The sequence below is a fragment of the Miniopterus natalensis genome, chromosome 4 (genome assembly GCF_054644295.1).
Source record: "Miniopterus natalensis isolate mMinNat1 chromosome 4, mMinNat1.hap1, whole genome shotgun sequence".
Taxonomy (NCBI): Eukaryota; Metazoa; Chordata; class Mammalia; order Chiroptera; family Miniopteridae; genus Miniopterus; species Miniopterus natalensis.
Genome location: NC_142084.1, coordinates 77,044,209 through 77,067,477, shown reverse-complemented (window position 1 = coordinate 77,067,477; position 23,269 = coordinate 77,044,209). Strand labels below are relative to the sequence as shown.

The following is a 23,269-nucleotide window of genomic DNA, read 5'->3' as shown; positions in this document are numbered from 1 at the left end:
CATCTTTTCATGTGTTGTTGTTTTTTTTGTGTTTTTTTTTTGCCATCAGGATTCTCTTCTATGGTAAAGTACCTCTTAAGGTCCTTGGTCCATTGTTTTAATTGGGTTTGTTGTTTTCTTATTAAGTTTTAAGAGTTTTTTATACATTTTGGGTAACAGTCATATATCAGATATGTATTTTGCAAATATTTTCTCTCAGCCTGTGGCTTGTCTTTTCATTCTCTTGACATTGTCTTTCACAAAGCAGAAAATTTTAATTTTAATGAAGTTCAGCTTATCAATTTTTTCTTTCATGGATCATGCCTTTGTTGTCTTATCTATGAAGTTATTGCCAAAGGCAAGGTCATTGAGATTTTCTCTTATGTTATCTTCTAGGAGTTTTATAGTTTTGCATTTTACATTTACATCTGTGACCCATTTTGAGTTAACTTTTGTGAAGGGTATAAGGTTTGTGTCTAGATTTAATTTTTTGCATGTGGATGCCCAATTGTTCCAGCACCATTTGTTGAACAGACTATCTTAGCTCCATTGTATTGCCTTTGCTCTGTCAAAGATCAGTTGGCTATATTTATGTGGGTCTATTTCTGGGTTCTCTGTTTTGTTTCATGGATTTATTTGTCTATTCTTTTGCCAATATAATTTCTTTTTATTTGTTTTTGTTTTAACAAACTAATATGCCACCTGGTGGTTATCTTGTTCCTCTTTTTCTTAATAGTGTTAACATATTTAGTGACCATGCTATTATTGTATCACACAGATTGCTGGAGTCTAGAGGTACAAAATATTTATTTACTTATCCCGTTTAGTCACCTATAAGCCCCCGCAGAGTCTGTTCCTCCCAGGCATCTAAATGCTCGTTTTCCCCTAGGTGCTCTCCCTCTGTCCCCTCTGTTTCTCGTACAATGGCCTTATTAACCCCTCTACCATTCACCCAGCATTCTAGCTCCCTTCTTGCGGTGAGTGTGGAAGCAGCATCAGCCTCTCAAGTCTTATGTGTCACATCACTTCTCACAGAAATAAGTACAGTAGATGCTATAATTACTACCCCCATTTCACAGATGAGGACACTGAGGCACAGAGAGATTACAAAACTAGACGAAGGACATAGTTAAGATCTGGTAGAACCCTCAGCACTGTACTGTCCTCTCTTATTTGTGTTGTAAGGATGGGAGCTCATAGGTCAATAGGCTGTTGGTTGGACAGGTGGGGGGGTTGGGGGGATTCAGACCTGTGAATGACATACCTACTGCAGTCCACCTTGGAACAGACCTGAAAGAGTAGGCTCAGATGATGTTATTACAAGAAAGTCCATGCCCAGTTCTAGAGGTAGGTGACTCCAGCAATCTGTGTGATACAATAATAGCATGGTCACTAAATATGTTAACACTCTAATGGGCTGGGAAGCAGGCCACTCTGGGAAATCTAGCCAGAGGTGAGGGGTAGCCTTTGGCATATAGGCTGTTATATATTTTTTATATAATAATAAAAAACGTCTAGGAACAGGAAATATGTGAAAATCTAATGGAGCAACCAGGCGGTCACCAACAGAGAGGTCTGGGGCCGGTTGCTCCTGAGAGCATTAGTGCGCAACGCAAGGGTTCTGACTACCAGACGTATTATTGATGCAGGATCTCAGATGTTAGGGATTTAGGGTCCTGATAAATAGACCCTTTTTTTCTACCTGAGTTTGAGTCTACTTGAGAGACAGGAATCAGGCAATGGAGGCCAAAACATCATCTTTCTTACTGACGAAGCTTTGAGAAGTGTGGCTTATGTTAGTAGGTAGGGGAGCTTCCTAATACTGATCCCACAGCAAGGTGGACTTTCCCCCAGTCACAGTAGCACTTGGCCACCCTGGTCCTATCCTATGGGGTCAGGGCTATTTCATCACACAGAAGAAAGTAGAGCAGGACCCGTGCTATCTATGGGCAGCTGGAAGCTGAGCTGATTATGCTCTAATTGTTTATTGCTCCCAAATAAGTTATCCCCCTCCCCAAGGGTCTACCAGTGGGGCTTCTCTGTGTATAGGCTACCAGCAGAAGGAGGAAACAGGGCCCTCCTCGCTGCCTTTGTTAACATGGACCTCTGGGGAACAAGACAGCGACACCATCGATAGAACCGAGGCACCATTGGTAGAACCAAGACGCAAAGTGAAGGACAAATTACAGAAATAAGGCAGAGGTTCAGTTGCTTGAACGGGAACAAGGGTCAGGAAGTCAATGACAGTGTTGCAAGGTTAGTTTCTACATGTTGGGCCAAATTCCCAACCAGAAAAATTACCGGTTGCAACAGTGTCCTAATGGGTTGCTCTCTGTCCACTCTTACCCCACTGGAGTCCGTTTGCCAGAATGAACTTTCTTAATTCAGACCTCCACTAAAATCTCTTCAAGGGCCATCCACTGCATCTGCAGGGCCACCAGGCGTCACACTACCTGTCCCTGCTCAACTCTCCCACCTCACCTCCTTCTCTCTATCCCTTCATTAGCTTCAGCCACACTGGCCTTATTTTGTTTGGTCCCTGGAACACTCCAAAAGTTGTTCCTGCCTTAGTGCTTTCTCATCGGTTATTCCCTTGGACTGTGTTCCAGTTCTCTGCTGCTGCATAACAGATTACCTCACGACGTAGCAGTTTAAAACAACAACCATCTTATTATTTACCACAATTTTGTGGGTTAGGAATTTGGGCAGGGCTCAAATGAGCAATTCTTCTCTTCCAGCTGGTGCTGATGTCAGCCACATGCTGGTATTCAGCTGGTGGTTGGTCTGGTCTGGAGGGTCTAAGATGACTTCACTCACACCTTAGTCCCTGGGTAGGAGTCTGGAAGGCTCTAGAAAGTTCTGGAGAGTTTTGGAAGACTGGGCTTCTCTCTCTCCCAGCACTCTTAGGATCTCTCCACTTAGAGTCAGGAGTTGGACCTACAAACTCTGGATTTCTGGGGTGAGACCTAGGCAGCAATATATTGTGAAGCTCTCCAGGTGATTTTGCTCTGCAGGCTAGGTTAAGATATAAGATTTACAACGTTTCTCCCATTCTGTAGGTGGTCTTTTCACTTTCTTGATAGTGTCTTTTGATGCACTGAAGTTTTTTAATTTGATGAAATCCAATTTACCTATTTTTTCCCCATTGCTTTTGTTGTCATGTTAATGAATCCACTGCCAAATCCAAGGCCATGACAATTTACCCCTATGCTTTTTTCTTGGAATTTTATTGTTTTTGTTCTTACCGTTAGGTCTTTGATCCATTTGGAGTTAGTTTTTGTATATGCAGGTGGGTAGGCACTGGAATTTTAAAAAGCTTTTGTAACGATTCTAATGGCAGCCAAGATTGAGAATCACAGCTCTGAATAGCTGAGGAAAAAAGGCCTCATAAGGAACTGTGGCCTTTTACAGAGCCTTAAGTCATCTCTGCAAGCTGGTTATGAGGCCACGTGCATGAGAATCACTCAGTGTGCTTGTTAAAAATGCAGTTTTCTGGGCCCCAATCCAGACCAGTGAACTTGAGTCACTGGGATCGAGATCAGGAACTTGGATTTGAAAACACACTTCCATGTTTTAAAATGTGGCTCTTCCATGAACTACTTGAGAACTACTGCTTTAAGTTCACCACTCTGAGCCTCAATAATTTCTGTATGGAAGCAATAGAAAGTAAGATATTGATCCGAAAACATTTTGATTCTCTAACATATACTGGACATAATTTCCTTCAGAAAAGAACTATTATAAGTTTTTAACTTGTAATTTGCACATTTGCCTAAAAATAGGGAGTATAAAGTTCAATTATGTAATATTTTAACAAAGTACATGTACATAATTGTCTACATATATATATTCAAATATATATTCAAATGTATATTCAAATATATATAATTGTCTACAAATATATATTCATATACTCATTCCATAAATGTACCAAAATAGTTTTATCCAAATGATTTTGTATCTTCAAGAAATTAAACTTCTTTCCTGTGTTTTTTAAATTTTTTATTGTTGTTGTTGTTAATCCCCACTCAAGGATATATTTTGCATTGATTTTTAGAGAGAGGGAGAGAGAGAAACATCGATGTGAGAGAGACACATTGATTCGTTGCCTCCCGCAGTCTCCCTGTCTGGGGCTGGGGATCGAGCCTGCAACCCAGGTACGTGCCCGCGACAGGAAATCAAACCTGTGACCCTTTAGTGTGCGGGCTGACACTCTAACCACTGAGCTGCACCAGCTAGGGCTTCTTCTTTCCTGTTTTTAGCAGACTAATTTTTTTCTTGTGAGATTCCAAACCTCTCTAGTATCAATACAATATATTTTACCCCCTCTCCATTTCATTTTCCGGCCCCTCCATGAAAGGCAGCTTATTTCCCACTCGTTGGCGCTCTAGGCAAGGCCCTGGGCTGAACCGACCCTCCGAACGAGCACCGCCCACCATGAACACACAATACAATATTCAGATGCTGTATGACAGCCTTGTACACCTGAAACCTGCATCACTTTATTAAGCAGTGTAACCCAATCAATTCAATAAAAATTATTTTAAAAGATGCAAAAAAACGAACAAAAACTCAAAGGGGCAACGTGAAGGAACTCTTTAGGGTTCTAGAATGGTCTGTGCCTTGCCCAGCATGGTGGTTACAAGGCTAGGTGTGGGTGGCGAAACACTTACAGAACCGTATACCCAGAAAAGTGAATTTTACTGTATGTAAAACTTTCATAAGCGATTCACAGGAGTATTCAAGTATCAACCCGTATCTTCACACGGCTAAATGCTGTTGCTTTGTTTATTCTGTGCTTTCCAGAAGCTAGTAAGGAAATTCATTACTTTTATAATAGTAAAGTAAGTATCGTTTGCAAATAAGTGTCAAAATTCTCTAATGACTTGGTTTGACCACAGCAGTGTACTACCGGCACTTGATAATATTCTGACACATGGTAATACGCAGAAATTCTGGGCAAGATTTCAAAGGCTGTCAGGTCATGATTCACCTTGCTTTCTCCATACAAAAGAAGACAAAAAGTTAACAAAACTCTGCTTTTACATCATTAAAGATTAGAAGAGAAAAAGAGCACCACCCATCAGAAAAAAACTGCAGCTTTATCAGTTGCATTTGTTCATTATTCTGAAGATATTTTTATCCTCAGAAGTGACTACAAATTGGAAACCATCTAGACCTTTTGATCGTTTCAAAGAAAACCATTTATTTAAAGTAACCCTTGTGGGAGATCTAGAATAAGGCATGAGGAACAGGATAGCAAGAGAGCAGAGGTGGGGTGAGCTGGTGTTAACTCAGGTATGGGTTATGGCTTGGGTAGGAGCACTGGCCCAATTGTCCCCCAAAGATAGGCGCCCAGGGCAGGGCCCAAGGTCCTGGGTGCGCGGCAGCTTTAGGCTACATTCTGCTAAGAATCAAACCTTGTATTGTCCAGACCAGGGAGTGGTGCATGTCAGCTAGAGATTCCAGACCTCTGGCTTCAGCTGGAGCAGTCATGTTCCACAGTTTGCAGCAAGAATTTTTAAAACATACACTATCTGACTATTTAGTCAGGGGCACTGACCCCTTTTCCTTTGGATTGTCAGATAAAAAAATGACAACAGCCAACACAACAATAGCTGCCCGGTGTGAATGAAATCAAACTGATACCTATTTTTTTTGTCAGATCTGCAAAAAATATATTTTTTGGTGTGCCACAGAATTTTAGTAATTCGTTCATCTGTGCCATGAGATGAAAAGGGTTGAAAGTCTGTGAACTAGAGGAATATATGTACATTCATTACATTAACCCCTCCAGGGCTGGAGAAGGCAGGAAACAGGCAGCGAGCTTTGACTCTCAGGGGCATGATGGGAGCTGACAGAGGCATTGGGAACGAAGCCAAGCAGGCCAGGTTCAGCTCAGGACAACGGCCTTGGGGGCAAGTGGGGTGAAAAGCCTGGGAACTGGGAATTAAGGCCAAAGCCCAGGCAAATGAGCCAAGCAGATGTCATGCTTCAGGACCCACGGGGGCCGCAGCATCTACTCTCGTACTTGCCTGACTGGAGCTCCTGCCCAGAAACCTGGGCAGTGCACCGCACTAAGGGCTCGCTGTGCTCCTTACAAGTAGTAACAGTACATGCTTTGGAAAGGGATTACTTTGAAAAGAGAGGAACATCAACAAATCGGGGTTTCACAGTCTTTCAAAATGCCATGTTGAATTGTGCCTGAATTAATGATTAATTATGGCTTCAGGAGAGGGAGCTTTTCAGAGTCTAAGAGAGGGCCTTGGTCTCTTTTGATGCCTGGCCTCCGTTTTTCTCTCTCCCCACCCTTACCCTCCAGCTAAAATTGCTGAAATCACCCTCCAGATTTCTCTTTTGGGTCCCTGTGGTCTTCCTCGTTACTCACCCCTCCAGGACAATGGATACTCACAGGGTGAGTTACCTTCTCATGGAGACTTTCAGTTCCTGTTTCTACTGCATCTCCTCCCAGAATTATGTTTTCCTTCCTCCTGAGGCCTATTCTTGAGCAGATTTACCCAAATGATGAGTAAAGCCATTCTCTACTTTGTTTCCCTGGACTTTATCTTCCCAGGCTCCTGCTACTGGATCTCCTGGTGGTTTCCACTCCTAGGTTTGGGCCCAACTCAGGAATTATATCCATAACTTTATCCCCAGCACCCAACCCACTCTGTGAGGAGCAAGCCCCGGGTGCCAGCCTCAGCTCCATTTCGCAGGACTCCTTCCTCGCCGTGTTGACCGAATCCACACTATTGGGACTCTGTCTTGGTTCATTTTCTATAGTTTTCCCAACTTCTCTACCTACTGCTTGAAGCTCCCTGAAGAAGCTGGGTTTTGCAATGAAACAAAGGTGCTTGGTGATAGTCCTGATTTCCTGTCTGGTTCTTGCTAGTGACATCCTCTGAGGTAGTGGGACTAAGAAGAGCCCTAGCCACTAGCTGGTCATCTGATGGTCCTTGGCTAATCTTACAGAATGACCACTCTGCCTGCCCGCGTTTCCATTACTGCCCCCATACTCTCCTTGCCACACCGCACCCTCCTGATATCAGTGCTTTACTTCACCACGCCTGAGCTTGCCATGTGTCTTTTAGCCTTCTTTCTACCTCCTTTCAGACCGTTGTTTTTTGTTTGTTTGCTTTTTGCTGCTGCTGTTTTTAATTAAATTAATTATTCTAAAGCTTGGTCTGTGTAAAATGCCCCAGCCATCCAGTTTTTCTACTGTGTTGCTTGTGTTCATAGCGGTCCCCATAGCTTATAAGTAAAAGTAATCCATGCTGGGGTGTAGCACATTGCGATGAGTAATATGTGGGTAGGTAGGATCTCCAGCTCAGGAGGAGGCCAGCATCCATCTGCAGAAGGGCCACCTACTACGGCAAGTCGTCTAAAAGGCGAATCTCTGGTCTGGCACTTGTCCTTACTGCTGCCTTGGCAGAAGGGTTACAAATGACTGCGAAGCTGAGGCACTGCACATCTCCAGGGAGGAGCGTTCCTATAGGCTTCAACAGGAGTGTCACCTCCTATGGTTGCAAGTGCTCGATGAACCTGCAGATGAACTTGGAGATTCTGAGCCTCAATCACCGAGCGATGCCTGCTCCTAACTGCCCTTGCCTTGTTCAAAAGCACCGATACCTCCCGGGGAGCAGAATAATACTAGAATTGTAGTTTCAGGAGGGGGTTTGGACCTCCCTTTCTCACCCCCTTTCCCTTTGCAATGGTTTGGCCCCAAGATACTGCTCCCTTGTCTACTGAAGTCCTCTGAAACACAGGCAAGATCTTACTTTTTCTCAGAAAATAGAGAGCAATTGGTGTTTTAAAGCACCGAAGGCCAGCCCACCCGTCTGCGTGCCTCTCGTCTTATCACAAAAGGCCAAGTACCATGCCCCTTCCCACACAGGCACTATCATCCTTTTTATTTCTAGAATAGGAACCAAACAACAAGAAATGGATCCTCAACAGATTGGTCTGCCTGCTCCTATCAAAGACTGGTGGATCCCGAGCCTCACGATTTTGACTGTAGTTATGAAAGCAAACAACAGGCTTCCAGCCTGACACTGAGGACTACGGTTCCCTCCCTTCCCCATCTCCTCCTCCTCTGGTACCGTCCATTGTTCTTTGTGGTCAGAACCCGAGCGGGGAACGAGGACAGCGGTGGCAGCACTTTCTGAGCTCTTCTGGGAAGAGAGCATCCTGTCTCTTGGGAGTGAATGAAGGCAGAGTCCGGCTGGCTTGCTCAGCCATGAGTCACGCACCCCATTCATAAACCCTCCTGCGCCTCCACCCCCTGCAGCAAGGCCGGTGGTCGGTGAACTCTTCCGTACTTGCTGACATTTATTTGAAAACCATAAATAGGTGATGCCGTTTTCCTAAAGATAGGAAATAAAGACTAAGAAAAAGAAGGAGAGAGAAACAGGGGCTGTATGGTGCCCGACAGGAATAGATTTCTGGCAGTTCTATCAGGGAAAATTGCTTAAGTGCTGAGTTGCATTATCTGAACAGAAAATACCACACACAATCAATTGTAAAGACACACTTTTTTTCCCTCCCCAGTCAATCCTCCAACACTAGTTCCAGGAAAAGGTTTGTCTGATTTCTTTTACTATATGTTAGAATTGCCTCTTGTAGAGTTTCACATTAAGAGAATCGTACAATATATACTTTTGGGGGGTCTGGCTTCTAGAGAACATAATTATATAACTCAACATAATTACAGTCGTGTGTTGCTTAACGACAGGGGTATGTTCTCAGAAATGTGTTGTTAGGCAGTTTTGTTGTTATGGGAATATAGAGTTTACTTACACAAACCAAGATGGTATACCTACTACACACCTAGGCTGTTGGTCCTGGGCTACAAGCCTGTACAGCATCTACTGTGCTAAATACTGTAGGCAGTTATAATACAATGGTAAGTATTCATGCATCGAAACATATTTAAACATAGAAAAGATACAGTAAAACTATGGTATAAAAGATTAAAAAAACTGGCCTGTCCAGCATGGTTCAGTGGTTAAGCGTCAATCTATGAGCCAGGAGGCCATGGTTCGAATCCTGGTCAAGGCACATGCCGGGGTTGCAGGGCTCGATCCCCAGTAGAAGGCGTGCAGGAGGCAGGCAATCACTGGCTCTCATCGTTGATGTTTCTCTCTTTCTCTCCCTTTCCCTTCCTCTCTCTGAAATCAATAAAAACATATAAATAAAAAAGATAAAAAATGGTACACCTATGTAGGGCACTTATCATGAATGGAGCTTGCAGGACAGGAAGTTGCTCTGGGTGAGTCAGTGAGTGAGTGGTGAGTGGACGTGAAGGCCTAGGACATTACTATACACTGCCGTAGACTCTATAAACACTGTACCCTTAGGCTACTCTAAATTTATTTTTAAAATTTTCTTTCTTCAATAATAAATTAACTTTAGCTTACTGCAACTTTTTAACTTTATCACCTTTTTCATTTAAAAAAACATTTGGGTTCTCTTGTAATAGCACTAGATTAAAACACAAACACATGGTACAGATGTACAAAAATATTTTCTTCCTTTATGCCTTTATTCTATGAGCATTTTCTATTAAGTTTTTTTTTTTTTTTTTTTTACCTTTTAAACTCTTTTGTTAAAAACTGAGACACTAACATACACATTAGCCTAGGCCTACCCGGCGTCAGGATCATCAATAGCACTGTTTTCCACCTCCACACCTTGTCCCCCTGGAAGGCTCCAGGGGCCATAGCCTGTCCTAGGATAGCAGTGTGTTCTCCTGGAATCCCTCCTGAAAGACCCACCTGAGGCTCTTCTTGAGGAGCAGTCTCTCTTCAGCCATCACAGCACCCCAAGATGTCAAAACATAACACAAAAGAATTTTAAAGCACATTCTAGTTATGAAGGCAGTCATAAAATCCAGCTCATATTCAAGGAGAGGATAATTAGACTCTAACATTTGAAAGAAATATCTAGAGTCAGGAAGGACATGTGGAACTAATATTTTTGTGACATTAAAAATATATATAATTTTCCACTACTGTCCTTTTTACTATTGTTGCCAAGTATTTTATTTCTGGATAGGTTATGAACCCTACAATACTGTGCTATTATTCTATTTGCTTTAAACAGTCAGTTGCCTTTTAAACAAACTGAGAGAAGGAAAAGAAGATAATACTTTATATTTATTCTCTTACTGACCATTTTCAATATTCTTCATTTCTTCCTGTAAATTCATAACCTGTGGACCTGGAATCACTTCCCTGCAACCTGAAAAGCTTTATTTGGCATTTATCATAGAAAGTGTTCACCGAAAAAAATTATTTTAGCTTTTGTTTATCTAAAAATCTTTATTACATCCTCATTCTTAAAGAACATTCTCATTGGATGTAGAATTCTGGACTAAGAGATTATTTCTTTTCACCACTTTAAAGATGTCATACCATTAGCTTATGACCTCCATTATTTCTCATAAAAGTCAGCCATATTTTGTATCATTGTTTCTCTGGATGTAATGTCTCCCCCTCTCCCCCCCACCCCCGATTGCTTTGTAGGTTTTTCTTTTTGGCATTTTTTCAGGAGTTTGAAAATGATGTTCCAAGGTGGGGTTTCTTGGTACTTGTTCTTCTTTGGGTTTTCTGAGCTTCTTGGATCCATCAATTGATGCTTTTTCATGATGTTGAATAAATTTTGATCATTATTTCTTCGATTTTCTTCTTTTCTTCCTTTCTTTCTGGGCCTCTAATCACTAATCTCTTAGATGACTTTATATTTCCCCAAAGATCATTAGGGCCTGTTTATTTTTCCCCAATGTATTTTCTGGTTTTTAGTTTGGACAATTTGTATTCATCTGCATTCACGTCCACTGATCATTCCTTTGGTTATTATGCTCATCCAGTGAACTTTTCATCTCAGGTATCATAGAATATAAGAATTTATAATAATTCTAGAATCTTTATTTTATTACCTTCTATAATGTTCACTTTTCAGTTAGATTCCCCATCTGTTTCCTCATTATGTCTGATTTTTCTTTTAGATCCTTGAACATCTTTGTAACAAGAGTATAATAAAGTTCTTTTCTGCCCATTCCAACATCTGGGTCATCTGAGAATCTCTTTCTGTTTTTTATTATAATGAGGCACATTTTCCCATTTCTTTGTGTATTCATTAATTTTTTTTTTTTATTACATGCTGGACAATGTGAATGATATGACATAGAGTCTGGATTATGTTATCCACCATTAAATTGATGAGTTTTGTTTTTGACCTTTTATATCCTGTCAGGTTGTTTTTATTCTTTGTTAGGATGAGATTATTTTGACTTTGTCTTTAGCTTTAGAGCATTGCCTGTACGCAGGAGTCAGCAAATTTTGGCTTGTGCACTAAATCCAACCTATGGCCTATTGTCATGGAGCCTGTAAGCTAAGAATAGTTTTTGTGTTTTTTTTTACATTTTAAAAGAATTGTTAGAAGGAGAAGGAGGAGGGACCAAAACTGCATGTGGCTCACAAAGTCTAAAATATTTGCTATTTGGCTCTCTATAGAAAACATTTGTTGTAGGTTCTTGCTTTTTAGCACTTTGAATATTTCTTGCCACTGCCTTCTGGCCTGCAAAGTTTCTGTTGAGAAATCAGCTGACAGTCGTATGGGTCCCTTGAAGGTAACTAACTGCTTTTCTCTCGCCTCTTTTAAGATTCTTTGTCTTTAACCTTTGGCATTTTCATTATGATGTGTCCTGCTATGGGCCTCTTTGGGTTCCCCTTTGGGGCTCTCTGTGCTTCCTGAACTTGTAAGTCTATTTCTTTCCCCAGGTAGGGGAAGTTTTCTGTCATTATTTTTTCAAATAGGTTTTCAATTTCTCACTCTCTTTCTTCTCCTTCTGTATTCCCAATAATACGAATGTTGGACCACTTGAAGCTATCCCAGAGACTCCTTACACTATCTTCATATTTCTGGATTCTTTTTTCTTTTTGCTCTTCTGGTTGGGTGTTTTTTGTTTCCTCATGTTCCAAATTGCTGATTTGATTCTCAGCGTCCTCTACTCTACTGTTGATTCCCTGTACATTATTCTTCATTTTAGTTCATGTAGCCTTCATTTTTTACTGGTACTTTATTATGTCATTGATGATCTCACTAGTTTCCTTAGTAGTCTTACTAATATCCTTGAGCATCCTTATAACCATTATTCTGAACTCTATCTAGTAGTTTGCTTGGCTCCATTTCATGTAGTTCTTTTTCTGGAGATTTCTTCTGTTCTTTCCTTTGTGACATGTTTCTTTGCCTCCACATTTTGGCTGCTTCCTGAGGTTTGTTTCTATGTATTAGGTAGAGCTGCTGTGTCTCCTGGAATTGGTAGAGTAGCTTTGTGTAGTAGGTGTCCTGTAGGGCCCAGTGGCTCAGTCTTCCCAGTCTCCTGAGCTGGGCCTTCTAGGTGCTCCCCTGTGTGGGCTGTGTGCACTGTCCTGTTGTAGTTGAGCCTTGGTTGCTGTTGGCGTCACTGGGAGGAATTGACCCCCAGGCCAATTGGCTGTGAGGGCCAGCTACAGCTACAGCTAAAAAGAGCTGTTGTGCTGGATGCACCCCTATGGAGAAGGATTTACTTCAGTGAAGCTTCGGTGTTTGCCAAGTGTGCCTCTTGAGTGTGTCACTCGTGGATGTGGTAGGGTTATAATCCAGCATTGCTGAAGCTGACCACTGTGTACACTGTCTCTGGGGCCTCCTGGGAGGTACAAAGTCAGCCTCTGCCTGTGCCCTGTCACCCAGCATGACCTACACAGCAATCTGCAGATGGCTGCTACTTGTGCTGGGCTTGGAGGTGTCCAGGAGAGGCCAAGCCATGAACCAATGCAGGCTGCCACTAGTGCCAGGCCTAAGGCCACTTATCGAGAGATATGGGGCATGCTGAGTCCAGCTGCTGCTTGCTTGAGAGATTTTAGGAAAGTCCTAAGCATGAGGCTGGAGAGGCCACTTGCACAGAAAAGCCCCTGGAAATGGCCTGGATGAGCTGCAGGTGGGAGGGGCGGGGCCTCTGGGAATCACAGGGCGGGGCCAAAGGCGTGAGTCAGGCGCTAGCGATTCAAATATGGTGCCTGCCTGCGGGCTGTGTGCGGGGAGGACTCACCAAAGGCACAGTGGCCTCTGCCAGCCCTTCTGCCTGGGAGGAAGCCGCCCCTCCAGCTCTCGCCCGGATCTCAGGCAGGTTAGTTCCCCCCGAGTGTCCCGGGTCCTTTCTGGCTGCTGCCCGGCGCTGGGCTCAGAGGGAGCGTCCGAGTGAGTCCGTGCGCGGGCCCTTTAGAGGAGCTGCTGGGGCTCCCGCAGCCTCCGTGACCCTCAGCCACAGTCCCCGCTGGTTTCACAGCCCAAAGTTGTGGGGACGTCTCTTCCCGGCCCTGGAGCCCTGGGCTGGGGGCCTGATGTGGGGCTGGGACCCCTCACTCCTCCAGGAAACCTCCCCCACCGAGATTCCCTCCCGGGTTTAACCCGTGGCACCGGGTATGGGCCCAAGGCGGTGTCTCCAGGATTCAGTCCCCATCCGCCCACATCTCTGCCCCTCCTACTGGTCTCAGTGTTTCTTCAGTTCCCTGGTTGTGGGGCTTCTGTTCAGCCAGATCTCAGGAGGCCCTGAGTGATGGTGGTTCTGTATTTTAGTTGTAATTTTGATGTGGTTGTGGGAGGCGGCGGGTGCAGCTGTTACCGGCGCCGCCACCTTGTTTGTTTTTTCTAATTGGAATTTTTAAAACTTGTTTTTATGCTTAGAAAATGTGTCCCCACTCAGAAATCAAATATTCATTTATATATCCCCTCCCCTCCCCCCTCCCCTTCCCTTCCCTTTCCTTTTTTCTTTGCTCTTTCTTTTTTCTTTCTTTCATTTTAAAACATTTAACTCTTTAATCCTTCCAGAATTGATTTTGGTTTATGATATGAGAGAAGAACTTACATGAGTTTTTTCTTTCATTAACCAAACATCTCAGTGACTTTTATTGAATAACTGAAACTGCTGACAGGTGAAGAGCATTTTCAAAGACAGCAGATCCTGAGTGTCTAGTCCATGGCCCTTGGCAACTGGCATCCTCAGGCTGAACGGTATTCAGAGACTAGTTGCAATATTTTAAAAGATTTTTCAGACATCAGTTTATCCTTTAGGAAAAAAAATGTTCATTCACCATAAAACTAAAAATATTAACTATTATTTTTTACTTTTGATTAGAATTTTATCAACTCCAGTCAGTATCATTGAGCATTTATTGGGCACCTGCTCTGTACCAGGTTCTATGCATTCCTTGGATTCTTCATGGCCGTGACATTGGCTCTCCTAGGGAAATACAAATAGGGAATCACCAATAACTGAAATTTTACGAATAAATTCTTTCAAAACATAAGGGCTATGGAAGAAAAGTAATAAGATGAGAAAGCGTTATGACATTTTTGATGGCATGGACTGTATCTATCTTTTGTATACTCAGTACCTAGCTCAGTGCCTGGCACCTGGCAAACACTCCAGTGATTTATTGAATAAAATTGAATCAACAAGAAACTCTGGATGCCGAGGAGGCTATGGACCACAGCACCACGACTCCTTTTCTCTGGTGATAGAGTTTTAAGCTCCTTTGGGAGGCAGTGGATCAAAATGTTGTATATTTGAGCATATTTTTCTAGAGAGTTGATCCATAATTTTAATCACACTCTGAAAAGATTCCATAACCACCCTCCTCCCCCAATTAAGAAATATTGTCCTTACTAAAATATACTCCTATAAGTAGTTTTTTACCAAAAAATTCTTATTTTCTTCACTCAATCACTCCCTAAGACCTAGATTTCAGGAAGGGGTTGCTTTCTACCCTTCCCTAGTGCTTCAGAGGTTATTGGTACAAAAAGAACCCCAGATGGAGGTTAAGTGCTAATAAAATCCACCAGCTGGAAGCATCACCTATTCTCAGGTGTTCTGAGTGACTTCACAGTGTGCTGCATGAACTGTCACTGTAGGCTAGACATCTGCAGAAAGGTTCCCTCTGAGGTCACACATTCTATGTGAACAGTCCCTGCAGTGACTCAGCCACTGCAGGGGATGCATGAGCCTGTGGGAAAGATCAAGCTGGGTACGTGTCAGGCCTGGCTGGAGAAAACAGCATACACAGCATTGCAGCCCACACGCTCCACCAGCATCCTGGGTGGGCTATATCTCAGGGTGGCCTCTTTTGCACTAGCTGCTCTGGGGGTGCTACCCTACCAGTCATGCTGCAAATCATCAATCTGTGTACACACACACACATGCACACACACACACACGCACACGCACGCACACACGAGGGTTACCTGGCCCAGGAACAGTGGGGACTTCTTATAAAAAGCAAACAAAAACAAAACTCAGGAATTAAAACTCATAACTAAAGTTTTGAGGAAAGCTATATGCAAATGCATCTTCCAAATAAAGGAAATACCTAAATAGGTTTTTTTAAAAAAATCGTCTTTTACCCCAAAGGCATTATCTAGAGAAAACTTAAGAGACCCAGCAGGCCATCTTGCGTTCAGTGCACACTAGGCTCTGCGCGCTAGTACCAAAGAGGATGTGGAAATGTCCACTAGATGGCGCCCCAGTCCAGGCAAATAGTCCCAACCTTGGCAAGGAGACAGATTTTGGTGTTAATGCCAATATCCTGCAGGCAAATTAACACAAGGCCTATTGATTCTTCACCTAGATATTTCAGTTTCTACTAGAAGAATTCCCTTATCTCTGCCACCCTGCACTCAGCTTAAAAAAAAAGGCAGCAAAACAAAAACCACAAAAACCTGACAGTCCCTCATTTATTTGACTGTGTTCCTAAAAAGATGTGTGTAAACTCATTAATGAAGTTACACACTTAGGGAAATAATTCTCAAATTATTAGCAGTGGTTCCTACCACTTTAGCTGTATAGTAGGAAGAGCCATGAATTTGGAGTTGAAAAGGGCATTTTGGGGACTTGGCCCTTCTTCTGGTGTGACATCAGCCAGGGCTTGGGGCCTCAGTTTCCTCACTGAGGGTGACAGTAATACTTACCTTACTAGCTATAAAAAACAACAGCGACCAGAAAGAACTCTGCTTTATTCACTGATGATGCAGGCTAAAAACATTTACTGCTGAAACCAGATGTAGAATTTATTTATAAATATTCCAGGGGAATGAAAGGGGAATGGGTGAAAGAAAGACTAGCAAAAGTTTGAAAATGAGTGAGCGTTCATATGTTAGTGTGCCTACTCTTTTGTATGTTTAAAATATTCCATAATAAATGGTCAGAACAAATTCTTCCAGTACAAGGCTGGTGTAAGGACGGGGGGAGATGTTGTAAAGTGCTAAACAATTGTAAGTTACTGTTTATCTCTTTGGAATTCAATTGTCTGTAAATGAGGGATTGGACTAGCAGAACTGTAAGACCCTTCCACCATCTAATTTTGATGACTGTCTAATGCCAGCTTATCTTGTAAGTGGCACGCACCTGGGAACAGATGTCCCCTCAGTTAGGCCTCTGCTCTCCTAGGAGAGGCCTTTCTTAGCCATCCCATCTAAACTCTCGTCCTGTGACCTCACCCTCAATCTTAGATTTATTTTCTTCATATTATTTCTCACTCCCAGTGTTATGGACTGACTGTGTCTCACCCTCCCTGAATTCATATGTTGAAGGACTAACCCCAGTCTAACTCTATTTGCAGGAGGTAATTGAGGTTAAATGAGTTGATAAGAGTGGGGCCCTGCCCTGGCCGATCAGGGCACATACCCGGGTTGCAGACTCCATACCCAGCAGGGGATGTGCAGGAGGCAGCTAATTCAGCTAATTGATGTTTCGTTTTCGCACCGATGTTTCCCCCTCCCCCCTCCCCCCTTCTCTCTCAAAGAAAAACTAATAAAAAAAGAGTGGGGCCTTAATTCAATAGGACTGGTGTCCTTATAAGAAGAGGAAGAGACCCCAGGAATGCATGGGCACAGAGGAAAAGCCATGTGAGAACACAGCAAGAGGGTGGCCATCTGAAAGCCAAGGAGAGAGGCCTCAGGAGAAACCAACTCTGCTGCCACCTTGATCTTGGACTTCCAGCCTCCAGAACTGTGAGAAATAAGTTTCTGTTTCTTAACCCACCTAGTCTGTGGTATTTTGTTATGGCAGCCTGAGAAGTCTGTGTAGCCAGAAGTCCTCTTTCTTGTTTAGTTCTATGTTTCTAATTTGACTTCCAACTAGAGTGTAAATGTTGTGGGACAATGCCAGGCACACGGCACAGCACCCAAAAGCATGCTGGGTGCATATATGAATGAACTTAAATGCACTTGAGGCACTCATTCTATACTTATTTTATAGAGGAAAGTTCCTTTGTCAGTTAGACTTGCCCCCATTGAAAGGTGAATTTTATAAACATGAAGGCACATGTGATGGTGAAGGGGTGATGTCACTAAAAACATTGCCATCCCTCCCTGTCAGCCACTCCTGGCCATGAGCACCTCGAGCCCCTTAAAAAGTTCAGCTGGGGTTTAGGAACCAGAATGTTCTGCATCTAGGTATGATGCCAGGTTGTAGAAACACACTCTACCCATGCTCGAACCCCTGTCCTGTTTGTTCAGACCTATATAATTTCACCAGAATTTATATCATCAGAAGAATAAAAAAAATGAGACTTAAAAACAAGACAACCCTGTTCACACTCTCTGCCAGGATGTTGGAGGACAGACTCCCCTGCCCGGCTGAAGGGTCTTCTCTAAAGACAGAATCATTAATCACAAACACATTCCACTGTCACAATTAAAAATAATACTTAGTGTCACATTTAAAAAAAATTTATGTCTTCTACATCTTGTTTTTAAATAAACTTTATTTTGGATTCATTTTTGATTTACAGAAAATTTGCAAAGATAGTAGAGAGTTCCTACCTACCCTTCACCCAGCTTCCCCTAATGTGACTCTTACATTGCGATGGTACATTTGTCGAAACTAAGAAACTGGCATTGGTACGTTAGGATTGACCAAACTCCAGGCTTTATTTGGATTTCAGCAGTTTTTTCCATTTCTGTCCCCTTTCTGCTCCAGGATCCAGTCCAGTCCACATTGCACCTAGTTGCCAGGTCTCCATAGCCTCTTCCAGGCTCTGAGTGCGTCTCAGTGTTTCCTTGTTGTCAATTATCTAGACGTTCTTGAGAAGAGCTGCTCAGGCATTTCTTCAGTTTGGGTTTGTCTGACATTTCCCTCATGATGAGACTGGGGACATGGGAATGTGGAAAGATGAGCATTGGCATGGAGAGCTGCTCTTGTCACAGCAAGGCGGGGTGCAGGACAGCCTCCTGACATCTTGGGTGATGTTAGCCTGACCGCCTGGTTAAGGCCACGTTTGCTGGGTCTCTCCCCTCTAAAGTTACTATTTTTCTCCTTCCTTGTCTATCCTTTGGCAGCAAGTCACTAATTCCAGCCCAACCTCAGAATGGTAGAAGTGCTACCTCCTGGAGGGGGCTGGAGCCTGTATGTATTATTTGGAATTCTTCTGTAAGCAAAATGTATCCCTTCTCTCCATTTATTTATTTATTCAATTATTTATTTCCATCAGTATAGATGTGTGGAAACAATAACTATTGTATGCCACTGGTACAATTCAGTCGACATGCAGACAGATATTGATATGCTAAGTTGTTAAGAACTGAACATTGTTTGAAGTGCTTCCTAAGGTGAGAACAAGATCTATCCAGCTTTCCCCAGGGGGCTCCAGGCTGCAGCAAAGAGCTGATGACAACCTGCCCCCAAATACTGTGATAGGTGTCCCTGCACTGGATCAGAGTTTGGACTAGGTGATAATCCTAAAGTTGCCTTCTAATGTAAGATTCCAGGACTCTTGCTACCCTCCCATTCTTTGGATAGATAGAGATGACCAAGGCAGTGACATGATTAAACTCAGCATTAGGGAGAGAAAACTGGTGGGATCCCTTCTGGAAGGAGCTCGTCTGCAGGTATGGGGCTTGGGAAGGACATCAGGCCAGAGGAAAGGAGGGGCTTCATCTTGTTGGGAGGAGGGATAGTTGGAACTGTGGGTGTGAGTGAGTTCACTGAGGGAGAGAAAATGGAAAGACAGGGAAGAGGGCTGAGGGCAGAAACAGGAGGCGCTCTTGGGAAGGCGGGAGGTGGGAGAGGTGCAGAACACTGCAGGGTCCTGAGAGCAGAGGGGAAAAGCTCACAAAGGAGGCGTCATTCTGTGGGCTCAGGTCCACCAAGAGCAGGAGGGTGGATTGTGCCCAGAGGGTCGTTGCTCACCTTTGAGAAGACAGTTGCAAGGGAGCAGTGGGGAGAGACCAACAGAGAAGGTGGGGGACAGTAAGGAAGGCGGATGGCGAAGGTGACTGTGGTCTTCGGAAGTTGGGTGGTTAAGAGCTGAGAGCAGAAGCTTGTGGAAGGAGTGGGTGAAGGGAAAGGGCTTTGGTTTCATTTTAGTAGAGAGTAAACATGATCCTGTGTAAACACGGGGAAGGAGGTGGAACTGGGGGGAAGAAGCCAAAGAGGTAGGGCAGAGAGGAGGTAGACTGCGGACCCAGGGTTGGTGAGGAGTTGGCTTTGGCAAAGAAGACAGCTCCATCCTTTGCAGAGTCCTCAGCCTTAGAGAGGAGGGAGGTGAGGGTTCCGAGAGATGCGCAGGTCAAGGCCAGATAACAAGACTGAGTGATCTCAGTGAAGTTGGAGATGAAGTTATTCCTAAGCATAGAAAGCAGAGAGTGGCCAGGAGTCTTCAGACAATGGACAAGGCCTGGAAGAATATACTAGCAGAAAATGAACTAAAGAATTAGCAAGTGCTGGGGGAACGAATGCAGACTATGGGTTTGTGGTTTTCCTTCACTGTGCTCTGCAGCGGGAGAGAAGGCGATGGAGCCCATCGGCGTAGGCTTCCCTGGGTGGGAGTCATCAAGATGGAAGGGGTGAGTGAGTTCACAACGTGAGCGATGGGATTAGAAGCTAGAAGGAGGAAGACCACACATTCAAGGCGAGGAAGCAGGAGGGCATGTGTCTGTGGTGGGGGCACCTATAGCACGTGGACCTGAGGCTTTAGGAGCAACACGGGACTCTGTTCCTTACCCCAGGCTCCCACATGGCACAGGGGCCTGACACTCAGACCCAGGCGGTGGCAGGGACAGCACAGTTGTGGAGGTGAGGCTTGGGGAGGGTGAGGGGAGGAAGATGGCAGATGCCTGGGTGAACCAAGAGGGTGGCCCACACTTTGCGGACCTCAGAATGATTTGAGGGGTACCCAAGGTGGTCTGGAATTCCCAATAAGGCTGAAGCCAGAGACTATAGTCTTGTAAGACTCCTGTTGTGGGGGTCTTCTCCGAGTTTCACACTTGCAGACACTGAACCACTGCACAGTTGCGGTGCCACGTGGACGCCAAAGCCACATCTCCCCCAGGGCCCCTCTGGCCAGCCGGGCCCCTCAGGTGCGAGCTGTGCCCAGGCCAGCACCAGCAGCTCACCCTCTGCTGTCGGCTCACCTGCTGCACCCTGGCAGCCAGGCCTGATGGCAACCACTGCAGCTGGCGTGGCTGTGGGCTCTGCTGCCGGCCACACGCTAGGTCACTAGGTCACGCCATCACTGGGGGCTTCCGTGGAGGAAGTCATGCTGAGCCCTGCAGGCCTGACATCCCTTCCCAGGAGCCTCAGGGAACCAGCCGGCACACCTACCACGAGCAGCAGTTCAGCCCCCGTCACTGTGTTCGGAGCTGAAACAGTGTTCGGAGTGTGCCCAGAACCGGGGCGACCTTAAGCTCTGTGAGGGTTCAGCGAGGTGCCGCAACAGGGCAGATTTGCAAATGGATAGGCCTAATGAAGAAGTTCAAATGGCAGACAGGGGAAATCATCTCTCATGGCCAAGTTAATTTAGTATAAAAATATAACTGATAGTGAAAGTATAAAAGTACCAGTCAAACCGCTCCTCTGTCATGATCAGTGTCCTTGCCTCAGACTTCTGTGCTTACAGACATGCATTGAGATGGGCCGGGCAAACGTCAGTGTGACCTCCTTAAGTCAGGTTCTGTGAAGTTATTGTCTATGAATCAATTGGAATGATGTGATTTTATTTTATTTTTTTAAAAAGCCCTATTGTGACTATTTTTACTGTGCTGCTGGTGCTGCTGGAGGAACACAGAAAATGATAACTGCAGGAGAGGCAGGTTGGAGAACACAGGTAAGCAGTTATGGGGTGCCGGGTGGGCACTCGGCTCCCCTCACCCAAGCATTTGGCCTCTGCTAGCTTTTGTAGTGAAACAAAAGAAATAATACCTGGGCGCTGTTTACAGGGTGCTCTCATTCTAGTTGGGGAGAGAAAGCAAAGGTTTGCCACACAGGCCGCCGCCACATGGCAGAGAAGGCTGTGTGGGGCCCGACTGTCCAACTGCACACCCGTCCCGAGCGACACGTGCCAAACCTGGTAAAACTGAGGCACCGGAGTGGGTCCAAGAATTTGGCAGAAGGAGGTTGGATCGGCCTCAGTAATTCCCAAGGGCTTGAGAAAGGTCTGTTTGATGTGGGCCTTGAAGGAGGGAGGCGGGGTTTCGAAGGCTAAAGCACCAGAGGGTGTGTATTCATGGCTGGAGAATTAGAATAGGTCAAGGCGCAGTTTGTTTTAATGCATCTGGAATGTATGTAATAATGATAATGAAAATACTCCAAATAATGATGACGATAGACACATAACGAGCGTTTCCAGGGTGCCAGAGACTGTGCTAAGTGCGCAGCGTGAATCATCTCACCTCACGGCAATCCTAGGAGATCAATCATTCGAGTTCTTTTGGCTGCAAGTCACAGAAACCTCAACTCAGCTGAAAGATAAGGCATTTTCTTGGCTCCAATGACTGGATATCTGGACGTAGGGTGGGTTGCAGGCAGGGTTTTGTCATCCGTCTGGCTCCATCTCTCATTTCTCAATGTACTTCCTAGGACTGCGCTCCCCACGCATTGGCTTCATCTCCCCCGTGACGGCACAGTGGTTCCTCCGCACTCCCCGGGAGAGGGAGGTGGCATTCCACAGCTTTCTCCTCAGCTCCAAGAAGCTTCTTTTCTAGAAGCCACAGCAACTTTTTCCTTGAGTCTTGCTGGCATTAGTCTTGACTATTCTTCTTTTATTATTTTTTTGTTAAGCCTCACATGAGGATATTTTTTCCATTGCTTTTCAGAGGGAGTGGAAGGGAGGGAGAGAGAGAGAAACATCTATGTGAGAGAGACACATCGACTGGTTGCCTCCCGCACGCGCCTCCACCAGGGGCAGGGAGTGAACCCAAAACCCAGGTATGTGCCTTTGACTGGGAATTGAACGTGTGGCCCTTCCGTGCTTGGGCTGACACTGTAACCACTGAGCCACACCAGCCAGGGCTAGTCTTGACTCTTCTTGAACCAGCTGTTAGCAGTGATGATGGAGATGGGACTATAACGTAAAAAGTTTCCTCTTCTGTGTGAGTTAAGATTCGCAATTGCAAGCAACAGAATCTGTCTCTAGCTGCTTTAAACAGTAAAGGAACTTACTAGAAAGCATCCAGGCAACTCACAGAATTACAGGGAGGGCTAGAGAACCAGAGTTTGAGGCTAAGCAGCCAGGAACAATGCCCAAAACCATGCTGTGGAAAACTGGAATCCTCTGTGGCTGAACTAAGCACCAGACACTGCTGTGTGCTAAATGCTAGGGCAGGAACACAGACTTACTGAAATGGCCACACACCCTCTTCTGGGCCAGGAACACGGTCAGCTGCTTTTGCCATGCTGCCCACAGCACCCAAGGGAGAGAGAACCCCTCTGCCCTGGTGCCTGCCCCACTTCCTCCAGGCCCCCCATCCAGAGCATGAGCTTCCAGTAGCAGAGCGAGGCTGGGAAAGGAGAGAGCAGGGCATCTTCAGCTTCCACTGTGGTAATCAGATCCTGTCTCCTATTCAGACTCCCACGAAGGTGTCATGGGCTGAACTGTGTCCCCATGAAATTCCTATGTTGAAGCTCTAACCCCCAGGACTTTAGAATATATCTGCATTTGGAGATGGGGTCTTTAAAGAGTTGATTAAGTTAAAACAAGGCCATTAGGGTGGAGCCTAATCCAATCTAACTAGTGTCCTCAGAAAAAAAAGAGCAAATTTGGACCCACAGAGAGACACAAGGTATGCATGCACAGAGAAAAGACCACGTGAGGACACAGTGAGAATGCACATCTGCCACTATGGGGTGTGCATGTGTGTGTGTGTGTGTGTGTGTGTGTGTGTGTGTGCATGTGTGCAAGCCAAGGAGAGAGGCCTCGGAAAACCAAACCTGCTGACACCCTGATCTCATACTTCCAGCCTCCAGAATTGTGAGGCA

At 44.7% G+C, this 23,269-nt stretch overlaps 1 pseudogene; it reads left to right on the top strand.

The window, feature by feature from the left end:
* The window catches only part of LOC148093379 (coiled-coil-helix-coiled-coil-helix domain-containing protein 2 pseudogene), a 59,506-nt pseudogene extending 38,753 nt beyond the window's left edge, over window positions 1-20,753 (top strand).
* The last annotated feature ends 2,516 nt before the right edge of the window (window positions 20,754-23,269 follow it).